At 39.9% G+C, this 13338-nt stretch overlaps 1 long non-coding RNA gene across 1 annotated transcript in view; it reads right to left on the bottom strand.

Annotated features, from left to right (window-relative positions):
* The window catches only part of LOC125610578, a 55602-nt gene that overhangs the window by 26265 nt on the left and 15999 nt on the right, over positions 1-13338 (bottom strand). The window contains exon 2 of the long non-coding RNA XR_007340580.1: positions 337-467. This is a non-coding gene — a long non-coding RNA (uncharacterized LOC125610578). The remainder of the gene's footprint in view (positions 1-336; positions 468-13338) is intronic.

Below are 13338 nucleotides of genomic sequence, written 5' to 3'. Positions count from 1 at the left end.
TGTTGGATTTAGCAAGGTAGAGGCTCTTGGCAAGCTTCAGGAATTTTTTTTTATTTTTATTTTTTTAACCTACAGGAAGAATAAGAAAACATCAATGATCAAGTTCCTGGCCTTCAAGTTTTAGACAGGAAAGGAGGAAGAAGCGGCTGTGCCTTTGGCATTTTAGGGACAGACTCGTGTGTGCCAAGCTGAGAAGTTCCCGTGCGTGCATAAGCCTTCATTTTCTCATGAGTCAACAGATTATGATGCTAACTTACCCTTTGTTCCCTCTTCAACTCTGTCCTGAATCAGGCTTAATCTTTTAAGTGGGAGAAAAAAATATAAAAGGTCACCTACCAGCAATTAAGCCATCACTCACGAAACCTGGACTCAATTCATGACATGAAAGGGATGCTTTCCACAGTCTTCTTCAATTTGAAATTCATTGCTCCAACAATGGATTTCTGGTTTTGATGTTGCTGCCCCACCTTGGGAAGAACAATATTGGGAAATGCACAGTGTTTGTTTCTCAGTATTCAGCCCATGGGGGCCGGACTTCTGTGGTCAAGGACAAACTTGCTCCTTCTATCATCACACACTTCGTCTCCCGTAAAATCATCTCCTATCACCAGCCTTCCTGCCAAGTTACCCATTTAGAACTGTCTCTTTCTTTTTCACACAAAGCCATATGTGAATGCAAAAGAGATGATATACTTAAACCCATCCAAATAATTTTTTTTACCTCAAAAATGGAAGGTCTGCCTCAAAAATTCCTGAACAGTACCTTCTAACTCATTAGCAGTAAACACTTATATTTTCCCCAATTAAACTAGAAGATAAAATGTATTTTTAGAGACATGCCTAAGAGTTTATATTTTGGGGTGACCTTCGATTTTGTTTCAGCTTGATGGAAAGAACTATCATTGACCCCCATGGCTAGAATACAGAAATTCTTCCGTAAAACCTTGTCATTTAAGATTCATCTATTTTTAAAATAATAATAATTCAACCTTGAATGAAGATTACCTTTGTAGCATTTTTAAAAAGGGAACATTGTGAAGAAAATGTATAACGATAAGGGAAGATACTTAAACAACTTAAAATGCAAAGTGTTTCAAATATTATCTATTTGTTAATAGAGAAACCTCAATGGGGTTATTAGCACAGAATGGCAGTGGATATGTTTAAGCATGAGGGAGAAAGCCCATGAGTTAGTTCACTGTGTCAATTTCACTGGTTTTCCAAACTTAAGAAGTTTTATTGTTACTATAGAACTGTGTGTGTGTGTGCACACACACACACATACACACACCTGCAGTCACACAAGTATATATAAACAACTTAACAACCCACGCATTTTATTTGCCAACACCTACACCCCACCAGCAAGTAGGTTTCCCAGATTAAAAAAAAAATCCTTTGGTCCTTTCTTTTGGTCTACAACAACAGCTTCCTCTAAACTTGAGTCATAAATGGACTGACTACTCCCCAAACTGCTTTTTCATAATTATATAATTATAATTTTAGCAGTATAAAATTAAAAGGAAAAAAATAGTTCTTGCTTGACTAAGTAACCTATAAAAGAGATTTGCCTCTTCCCCAAGCCTGCAGATTTCATCACAGAAAAGAAATGATCAGAATCTGTGCTTAAAAAAACATACACCAAGATTCATTTACAAAACTCAAAATAAATAATATGCTTTCTTAAAATATTATTTTTAGACGTTGGGTTGTATAAGCAACCTGCAGAAGATGAAATTTGAAGGCAACTCCTCACAAGATATAAGCATGAGAGGCATATATTAAGACTCTTACCAGCTCAGGACCAGCAGATGAAGAAATCTGACAGATTGGCTGGCATTATCTCCCCCATTCTGGGTGCTTGTCTCATGCAATCTGCTCCCACGGGGCTGAGCCATTGCCTTGTTCTAAAAACATCAACCACACACACACACCACCTCCGATCCTGGAAACTGAAGAACTCTACACTGTGGTAAACATTTGTTCTCTGAAGTTTTCTTCACTAAACTTTTAGGATTCATATTGGCCACATGTTAACAATGTACCAAATGCACAACATTCAGAAAATTCCCTCCATTACTACCCACAATAGTTCAAAAATATTTGTTCAACAAATCTCTATTGAGCACCCTGCTATGCCCCAGGTGCTGTGACAGAATTTTAAGATGTAAAGCTAAATCAGACATACACACATTCTAAATAGATAGGTAGGTAGATAGATAGATAGAAAGATAGACTGATTGATAGATGATAGAGAGAGATGAAATAGATACATATATATAATTTTTATATATTTTTTTCATTTTTCTATATTATAAATATACGTGTGCGTGCACACATGTGCATACTGAGGATTGAACCCAGGACTTCGTATGTGCTAGGCAAGTACTCCAACACTGGGCTACATCCCCAGCCCATGGCCCTCTCTTAAATGAGATTGACACGTATGTAAAAAACAATGTCCACAAAATGCAACACAAACAGTGCAATGGGAGAAAAGAAGGCAGTGTGTTCATTCTACTTGGGAGATTGAGAAATGCCACGTTAAAGAGTTTGCATCTGAGTGGGGCCCACTGAAGGTCACTGAGGGAAAAGGGCAGAAACATGTTTTAGACACACCAAAGCACTGAGACCTATCTAGTAAACTGAAAACCCAGAATGAAAGAGTACAGAGGCCACTGAGATAAATGACAGGTTGGGAGGGAGGGGTTCTGAATGCCATGCTTGTACTTGATACTAAGGCAACAAGAAACCGTGAATGACTTTTAACTGAGGAAGAGCAATCAAATCAAATTATATAATTATCATGGCAGAGTTTGGGGGATGAATTGAAATAGGCTGAGAAAATGAGGACTTGAAGTAGAAGAGGAGACAAGAGCTATTCCAGAGATGATATACAAGACTCCAGGACCTTCGAAAAAGAGGGAGGTGGACACAATGAATTCAGTGACTGGTGAGGTGGACGTTGGTGGCCCAGTAAGGGAATACAAGTTCAGATGAGGAAGCAAGCTCGTCACTCACTATTAGGTGGGTTGCTCAGGAGAGTGGAAGAGAGGGGCGATAGAGGCCAAGGGTCATCAATGCTGAAGTTGAAGTCAGCCTGATGCCAACAGGAGACAGGAGAGAAATGACAGCCCTGGGAATCAATGGATGTGACAGAATGACCTGGATGTCAACATGTTGTGGCAACTTGTATGGAAGAGAATGATCCAACTGGATCGAGTGCACCACAGGGTGGATATTTTGGGATGGCTAACTGGTGAACATTCCCTTTCTCCCTAAAGCCGGATACCCTTTTTCCCAATGTTGCCTTCAGCTAGAGGGCACCAGGGTAATACAGGGGCTCTACAGGGAGCCTGTAGGAAAACAGGTTCTTCTCTGATAAAAGGAACACAGTTGGTGCATCCTCCCTCTCTTCTCCTTAAAATGAGAAAAATGATGCCTAAATGTTCTTTGAGCCAGCTTGTCACCAACGATGTAACCAAAAGCTAATATATCGATGATGACAGCAAGGTACAAAGGAGAGCTTTTAACCTAGGCCCAAAGAATGGCAGTAACATTAGAGGGAAATCAGGTTTCAAATGAATCCAGAGGAAGGGAGCTTATTCTAAGGAAAGGATGGGAACAGGAAATGTGCCCGGCCCTTTCCCCAGCACGTTGCCTGATAGGTAGTAGGCAGACCCCAGGCATTTGCTAATCAACAGATACTGAGTGGTGGCTTAGTGGAAGGACTTGAAGAAAAGCCAGCAGAGCAGGGTGGACAGAGCTGAGTTACATGAGGACAGAGTAGGCTGGTCAGTTAGACTCCTTCATTAGGAGTCTCTGATCACAGCAATAGGGGAATGGGTTGCTAGCTGAAGGGGTGGAGGGAAAGACAGGCTAACTGTGAGTCCTGCAGCTACAGGCCACAGGCTCCAGAGAAGAAAAGACACAAAGACGTCTTGGAGAGGAAACAATCTGAAGTCAATATATTCCATGAATCCTTTACAGATACTGTGGCAGAGGCTATAGTCAAGTCATATTTCAGGAGCTCCATCTATACCATCAACACAGTGAAAGAATAGTTTCATCCTCAGAAACCCACAGCCCTGGGCAGGGATCGTGGCTCAGTGGCAGAGTGCTTGCCTTGCCCATGTGAGGCACTGGGTTCGATCCTCAGCACCACATAAAAATAAATAAACAAAATAAAGATATTATGTCCATCTATAATCCATCTGTAATTAAAAATTGTTTTAAGAAACACACTGTCATGTGTATCTAATTAAAACAAACAAAATAAAAATAATAATAATAATAATAATAAAAAGAAACACACAGCCATAAATTTCACCCAGGGACCATAGTAGACACAAATCATCCTTTTTTTTTTTTTCCTTAGTACCAGGAGTTGAACCCAGGGGCTTTCAACCTCTGAGCCACATTCCCAGCCCTTTTTGTTTTTTATTTTGAGACAGGATGCCACCAAACTGCTTTGGGTCTCACTAAATTGCTGAGGCTGGCCTCCAACTTGTGACCCTCCTACCTCAGCCTCCTCAGTCTGCTGGGATTATAGACATGTGCTGCCACGCCTGACACAAGAAATCTTGTAAGACAGAGTTTTCTTGACCCAACTCAAAAGAAAGCCATGGCTCCACCACAAAATCTTGGATCTTCTGTTTCTTCAGTCTGGATTTAATCAGTGAGAATTAAAGTTGGGCACTGGAAAAGAAAGAACCAGCCACTGTAGGGCTCCAAGGGATGCAATCTTGCACAAGGTGATATTGCTTGGAGAAGCTTTCTGGAAGCTGGAGAAAGCCATTGGGCAGAAGTCACTTGCCATCTGAAAAGTGTTCACAGAACTTCCCACGAAACCTCTCGGCCTCCTTCATTTGACTGCAGCCTATTTCCCCCTTGCACACCTCTCTTCCTACATGACTCCTGCCAGTACTTCCACCTCCCTACACAAACTCAATAAAGGAAATACATTTAATGATACCACTTGTGGTCTTTATGCAAACAGCAGCCAAAATACATATATTGAAAATAACACACATAAGCCAGAATGGCATGGAGAACGAAATAAAGTAAAATTGTCATCAGGCATTGAAAGCATCTGCAGCATGTGGGTACTGCTCTGTTTCCAATACTGAGTCTTTTTTTTTTTAATCATTTAAATAATATCTAAATGTTCCACTTAAAAAAGAATGACATTTTCAAGTGTTAGTTTCATACATTATAATTCCAAGAGAGTCCTACCAAATCGGAGAAATTTGGTAGGAGAAAATAATCCAATTTTCAATAGACCAACCATGTACTCCAGTTAAAATACTTTGATCTACATCAGTAAACCTCCTCACACATAGCTAGCGGGGGACAAAACCCTCACAAGATGCAGCGCCACCTATTGACCACACATTAAAAATACAGTTCCAGATCCAGCACTTTCAGGTTCATGTGCCAATGAGACACAGTTCATATGAACTGACCTTTAGTGTTTTAATGGATTTAATAGACGCACAGTGAGGATAAACACTAGCAAACTTTGGCAAGGTATTCTACCTTCATTCTTTTAATGTTATATCTTACGGCTCTATTACAAGAAAGTCTGTTGCTACGTATTTGTTTTCTCTTGCTGATTCGTTAAATGCCTATTACTGAGCACCTATCTACGTCAGAGCATGTGTCTGACAACAGAATTACAGTGGTAAACAAAACGGACCTAACCTCTGACCCTTTAGAGCTTCTAGAGTCTGACCTCTTCCATGAGGAACAACTTGGTCAAAGCCATTTCATTACTGTAAGACCCTCCTCACTGGTCCTCTGCTTTCATCTTTATGCCTCTAAATTCTCTTCTCAATGGAGCATATAGGGAATCCTTCAAAGCTTAAGTCATATCAGGAGACTCCTCCACTCAAAACCCTAATCCAGAGTAAAATTCAAAGTCCTTGCTATATGGAATCTGGCTTCCCCTCTCCACCCTATTCATCCCCTCAGCCCCCATTAACCCACACCAACCACTCTGGCCTCCCTAATCTTCCTCAAACTTGAAAAGACTCAGGGCCTCTGCACTTGCTATTCCCTCTACCTAGATGCTTATCCCTCAAATACCTCCATGACTCACTCCCTCTCTCCAAGTCTTTGCTCACATAACATTTTATCCATGGGGCCTTTGTAACACCGTCATAAAATTAGCCTCCTCACCCCACCTTGCACTCAATCCTTCCTGCCCTGCTTTCCTTTTCTCCAGGGCATGTATCATCATCTGGCACACTGTGTGCAAATATTTCCCTCTTTGCTTGTTGTTGTCTTCCCTAACTACAGTACAACTGAGGTTAGGGACGTAGATCATTTTATAATCCCTAGAGCCTAAAAAGTGAATGTCACCTATCTTCCAAATAAAATCTCACCACTCAGTTCTCCTGTGTATCTCTCTCTCCTTCTGTGTCTGTCTGTCTCCTTATCTACTTATCTATCTATCTATCTATCTATCCCTCCAGGACTCTGATTCCTGAGGACAGAAAAGGAACCAGATACAGAAAGCCCTCACACCAATTCCCCAACTTAGAACAAAGAGCTAGTCCTATGTATGTTTAGGGGCAGGGCTGGCTTGATGGATATGCTCCATGCTCAGAGGGCCCTGCTTTTGGTTGGATGTACTTAGTCATCAACTTGAAATCTTCATAATTTTTGAATAAAGAGACCTGTGTTTTCATCTTGCTCTGGGCCCCATGAATTATGTAGCCAGACCTGTTTTGAGGATTTGAGGTAAGGGATGTGTGTGAGTAAACAGCCGTCTGAGAACATCACTGGAAGATGGAGAGTCCCCATGGTGTATGACCCTTTTGGCTACCAGCTCTCCCATCATCCGTCATCTAAGGAATGGAGTTGGTCAGGGTTTTGCTCTGTTCAGACTAGGAGGTCTTCAGATTCACTCACCAGTCAGTGAGTCATGGGATCATTCCCAGAAGTTCTTTCTTTCTTCTCTCTTCTCCCTCCCCTTCCCCGCCTCTCACCAGGCCACAGGCTGGAATTCCCCACCACCATGTCAGTGTCAGCACATGCCAAGACAGAAGCAATAGCACACATAAATAAAATGGTGAAATTAGCTACTCTAGACTAGCTTAAATTCAAAATAGACAGGAGCATTCCATTCCAGTAGGAAAGGAAGGCAGTCTGTAGTTTTAGCTTAGATGCTGATAGGGAAGAGAGGGGCCAGAACCCAGAACGAGTGGATGTTTAAGGATATGTGGTATAAAGCAGGCAGCAGAGCGGGAAGGTGAGGAAGGAATGTAAACATCTTTGAAGGTTCAGCAACTGCACTCTCTCAGCTCAGGGCCCAAAAATGGCACCTTGGGCTCTCCTAGTCATAGAGGAGCACCACGGTGAAGAGGAGAGCCACGAGTGCTCCGCTGCCCTCTGCTGGCTCCTGGAGGAAGTGTTCTGAGAGCACAGTGCTGGCAAGGTCTTCTGGGTTTTTCCAAAATGATGGATAAACATCAAGGGAGCAGGGAGTGGTAAAAAGTAGTAACTAACACTTTCAACTCTACTTCTTTTAACACAATGAAGTATTAAACAGTAAGGTACAATTGGTTTGGGAATTCAAGGGAGGAAAACAGCCTGACTCAGTGGGAGTTTACTGGATGAAGACTGTTCTTGAAGGACAGGGAGGGTTCAGATGAATAAAGGAAAAAGGAGATATTAGAGGTGGGAGAAAAAAAAAAAGCTTTCAAAGACCCATAGGGACAAGAATATGCAGAGAAGAATTTGAACCCAACTAACACTTTTAATGCTAAACAATGTTGACATCTAAGTGACAAGGTCTTTCTGATAGATAGATAGATAGATAGATAGATAGATAGATAGATAGATAGATAGATGAATGTAAAATCTAAAGAGCAAAGAAGTTCTTAAGATAAGAAGGGGCACCTTGGCTGAGGTTGTAGCTCAGTGGTAGAGCTCCTGCCTAGATGTGTGAGGCCCTGGGTTCAATCCTCAGCACCACATAAAAATAAATAAATAAAACGAAGGTATTGTGTCCATCTAAATCTAAAAAAAAAAAAAAAAAAAGAGGAGGCATCTTAAAAGTAGACACATTGGTCAGGAAGTCTCACTTTTCACACAGCTGTGAAATAGAAAGTAGGCAGGCAGGATGCCAAAAAAAGAAAAAAGAAAAGAAAAATCCCCCAAAGGAAGCGGTGATGTGATTAAGGCCCTTTAAGTCAAGAGTTAACCTTGGCCACCCATGAATTTGTAAAATTGCCCTCATCCAGACCACACCAAGACTCATGACATCTGAGCTGGGTCTATAGCTCAGTAGTAGAGCTTTCCCTATTATTTGTGAAACTCTGGATTCAATTCCCAGCAATACACACACACACTATAAAACACAACTCATAACATCAGGGATGGGAGCTGGGGAGTCCATGAGTGCTGATAGCTGTTTGTGGTTGCTTACCTCAGGCTCCTTAGGAAAAGTAGTTGCAATAAATTACACTTTACTTTCTTCGTGACAGTGGTTCAAACACTTTAGGGAGCTTAAGGTACACCTGGGTGTTTGTCAAGTGTAAACTGCAGGACTCATCCCCCAAGATATTGATTCAGTACGTCTGATTATGGCTTAGTAATCTTCATTTTAAACAACTCCCTCCCTTAACCCAGAGGTTCCTGATAAGGACAATTCTGGGACCATAGGTTGTCTTGACTTATAAACTGCTCCCTGAGCCACTGGCTAACTCTAATATAAACCCCTAGGCATCAGATCCAATCTCCCAGGACTTCAGAAGCTTTTGCCATCCAACTTTGAAAGAATATCTATAATACCGTCAGTCCTGTCATAATTTTCTTTCACTCGGAGGCATTCAATACTTACAACGAGAGGGAGGATTTGAAAGATGCCCTGCCTTAGTCCGTTGTGGCTGCTATAACAAAATACTACAAATTGGGTAGCTGATAAAAGAAGAAATCTATTACCCACAGTTCTGTAGGCTAGGAAGTCCAAGATGAAGTTGCCAGAAGATTGGATGGTGGTAAGGATCCCACTTCCCCATTGATGGATCTGGCTGTGCCCTCACATGATAGAAGGGGAAAACTTGTTCTCTGGGGTTTGCTTTTTTAATTTTTTTTATTTTTTTGCAGTGCTGGGGATTGAACACAGGCCTCATGCATGCTAAGCATACATTCTACCACTGAGCTACATTCCCAGCCTCTGAGGCCTCTTTTATAAGAGCACTCATCCCATTCAAAAGAGCTCTGCCCACTGTCCCCACCTCCTAAAACCATCACATATGGATGGAAATGGGGTGACACAAACATTCAGACCTAGCTTGAGCAAACAAGTTTCAGTTAGAACATAAATCATGTTGGACCTCAGCCTAATATGTAACTGAAACTGAATTGATCATTTCTGTAAGCTTTAGTTTATAAATGCATAAGGCGAGAACCCCTAACTTTCACAGATGGAAGGTCAGGTGGTAATGGGCCACAGCCGTTCTGGAGGCTAACTGAAACCAACAGTGATGGATGTAGCATGGATTGAAAGGAACCCAGGATGCCTGAATTAATTCATTTATTCAACAAAGGCAGAGGCCTACTTTGTGCCAGGCACCAGAATCCCAGCACTGACTGAATGAAACTGGTTACTTTCCTCCCCACATTATAGTAGGAAAGACAGAAGATACTTTCAAATGGGAATAAGCTACGAAAGAAATAACTTAAAAAGAGTGATGGGAGGTAGAGGGTGCCTACTATAGACAAGATGGTCAGGGAAAATTCTCCAAAAGGGTGACATTCCAACTAAGAACTGAATGTCAAAGAGGAGACAGGCATGTGAAGATCCAGGGGAAGTCTCGCTTCCATGTGGAATCTAAAAACATCAAACTCATAGAACAGTGGTCACCAGGAGCTGGGAGGTTAGGGAAGTGAGGGCAATATCATCAAAGCATACAAACTTTCAGTTATAAGATGAATAAGATCTAGAGACCTAGTGTACAGTATGGTGATTCTGGTTAACAAAACTAAACTGTACACCCAAAGTTTGCTTAAATAATAGAGCATAAATATTCTTACCACACACACACACACACAAAAAAAAAAAAAAAAAAAAAAAAAAAGGTTATTCAGTGAGCTGATGGACATGTTAACTAAACTAACTCCCAGTGACAAACCTTTGGATAACTGCCAAACTATGCCTTATACACTGAGAGCTGAATGATCTCTAGTAGATTCTCTGTGTTTAACCCCAAGGCTGAAAATGCCCCAGGTCTACTGTCAACTGATCCCAAGGAAAGAACTTAAGAGTATTCGACAGAGAGGATTTTGACATTTTATTATTTATGTGTTCTTCTGTGGTAGCAGATCAAGATACAGTGTAGGATCAACACCACATCTACAAGCAGGGGAAATTTATAGGTAGGTTGCATGCCCACTGTTCAGGTGGGTTTCTTTATATGTTGGATGAGTACCTTCTTTGACTGTATAGTCAAGGTCACTCTGCTTTGCTTCTCACATGAAGATTACAGAGGAGGGAAGTCGCCAGTTTTCCCTCCTCATTTCCCTCGTTATCACATTCTTTAGAGTCCTTCTTATCTACTGCCTGAACAACAAGCTTCCTCAGGCACTTATGTGTTTATCCCAACACTCTGGTAGATGATTTCAAGTTTGGGAATCTCCCAAACTCTTTCCTCTTTGTTCAAGACTCCAGAAAGTACATTGAGAAGGCAGGGGAAAAATGGGATTATGAATAAGATATCTGACTTTGAAGCTTTGACAACCCCAGTTTTAATTTCACCTCAGTCACGTCTAGTTGCCAACTTATTGAAGCAACTGAGCCTTGTGTTCTACATCTGTAAAATGGAAATAACTGAATATCTTACTCATAGGGTTGTTGAGGACATTACATGAGAAAACATGTAAATTATTTTAACAACAGTTAGCACATAATAGTAATTGCATATAAATGCTGTACTTATTCAAGAATTTTCACTTGTCTAATTTTAAATGTTGATAGAAGTTAAACAGAAAACATCTCTTGCCAGGTGCTGTGGTGCATACCTGTAATCTCAGTGACTTGGGAGCCTGAGGCTAGAAGATCCCAAGTTTAAGGCCAGCCTCAGCAACTTAGCAAGACCCTATCTCAAAATAAAAAAAATAAATAAAAAGGGCTGGGGATACGTAACTCAGTCATAGTATGTCCCTGGGTTTAATCCCCAGTACTAGGAAAAAAAAAAAAAAACAATGAAAATATCTCTGGAGTCACTCTGTAAGCTGTTTTATTAGCCAGAATGAACGAATCTATAATACTTTTTCCAAAGTACCACAAAGTTGGTTTAAAAGGGGAGAGAGAGAGAGAAAGAGAGAGAGAATGACTAAAGGAAAGAGGAGAAAACAAGAGAGGAAAGAACTTCAAAAAGGAAAGAAGCTGCTGAAATCTTCAGTGTTCAAGTTATTTTAAAACTTAACAAAGGAAAGATTGTGGGCCGGGGATGTGGCTCAAGCAGTAACGCACTCACCTGGCATGCACAGGGCGCTGGGTTCGATCCTCAGCACCACATAAAAAATAAAATAAAGATGTTGTATTCACTGAAAAACTGAAAAATAAATATTAAAAAAAGAAAGATTGCTGCATTTAACCTACCTTTCCTGCACAAACTGCATTTCAGTTTCTCTTCCAAAGAACAATTCTGGCTAATCCATCAGAAGCAAAGAGAGAATTGGAGTCTTACCATTTAGCAACCTCTAATGAATTAATGGATTGAGGTAATGATAAGGGCTGCTCATATCACAAAGAGAGAAAGCTGATAAAAGGATACATACTACCATCTCTTAGTTATCTTGACCCTAAATTCAAGCCTTATTTTTTTTAAAAGCTAGGGATCAAACCCAGGGCTTTTCACATGCTAGGCAAGTGCTCTATCACTGAGTCATCCCCAGCCCCTCCATCCTAAATCTTTAGACCTAACTACCAGTTTTAAGAAAATACAAAGAAAGGAAAAACATTATAAACATAAAGGGAAGCAATCAGTAAAATCCAGATGGTGGGAAGCTCTATTGGAGAATTCACATAGTTCCTTCAAAAAATAAATTGAAATATATATATATATATGTATATATATATATATATATATATATATAGAGAGAGAGAGAGAGAGAGAGAATGAGAGGAAACCCGTAGGTATAAAAAATATTTAAGCAGTACATCAACCAATAACATCTACATATGGACCTGTAAAAATATCCTGATTCAGACAGACCAACTATAAAACATTATGATAAAACCAGTGAGCTTTAACTGAATATTTGATAACATCAAGGAATTGCTGAAAAATTTTTAAATGCAACAATGGTATTACTTTTAAAGAGTACTTATCTGTTGAGATATAAACAACACCACAGTGAATGGGGGGAAGCTGAAAGCATTTCCTTTAAGAGCAGGAACAAGACAAAGGGTTCCACTCTCATGATTTTAATTTGATGGGATACTAAAAGTTTTAGTCACAGCAATTAGGCAAGAGAAAGAAATGAAAGGTTTACAGTAGTAAAGAAGGAAGTCAAATTATCCCTGTTGGCAAATGACATGATTCTAAAACCTAACAAATCCACCAAAAGATATTGGAATTGATAAACAAATTTAATAAAGAAGCAGGATACAAAATCAACATATAAAAAAATCAGTAACTTTTCTACACACCAATAATGAATTTTATGAGAAAGAAATCATAAGAGCAATACATTCACAATAGCTACAAAAAAAAATACCTAGGAATACATTTAACCAAGGAAGTTGAAAGACCTCTAGAAGGAAAATTTTTAAAACATTTATAAAAGAAATTGAAGACACAATAAATGGAAAGACTTCCCTTGTTCATGGATTGGATATTCTTCTAATGAACTTATGAAAAGTTCCTGATCCACACAGTACTCTTTAAAGGACTCTTTAAAAAATACCATCTGACAAGTACCACATGTTCTCTCTCATATGTGGAAACTTTAAAAAAAAATAAAAAGTTGATCTGGAAATAGAAAAGTGATTACTAGAGATTGACGAATGGGGTGAAGGATGATTGGATTTAATCAGCACACCCTGTAAAAATGGCCATCCTACCCAAAGGGATCTACAGATTCAGTGTAATCCCCATCAAAATAACAATGATATTTATCACAGAACTAGAATAAAACAATCCTGAAATTCATTTGGAACTGCCAAATACCCCAAATAACCAAAACAGTCCTGACCAAAACAATAAAATAAAATAAAACAAAGCTGGAGACATCACAATACCTGATTTCAAGACATACCACAGAGCTACAATAACCAAAACGGTGAGGTTTTGGCATAAAAGCAGTCCAAAGAAATAGATAGAG

This window comes from Marmota marmota, unplaced genomic scaffold (assembly GCF_001458135.2).
Source record: "Marmota marmota marmota unplaced genomic scaffold, marMar, whole genome shotgun sequence".
In the NCBI taxonomy this organism is placed as follows: Eukaryota; Metazoa; Chordata; class Mammalia; order Rodentia; family Sciuridae; genus Marmota; species Marmota marmota.
The sequence above is the reverse complement of the archived record's forward strand: the minus strand, read 5'-3'. Positions and strand labels throughout refer to the sequence as shown.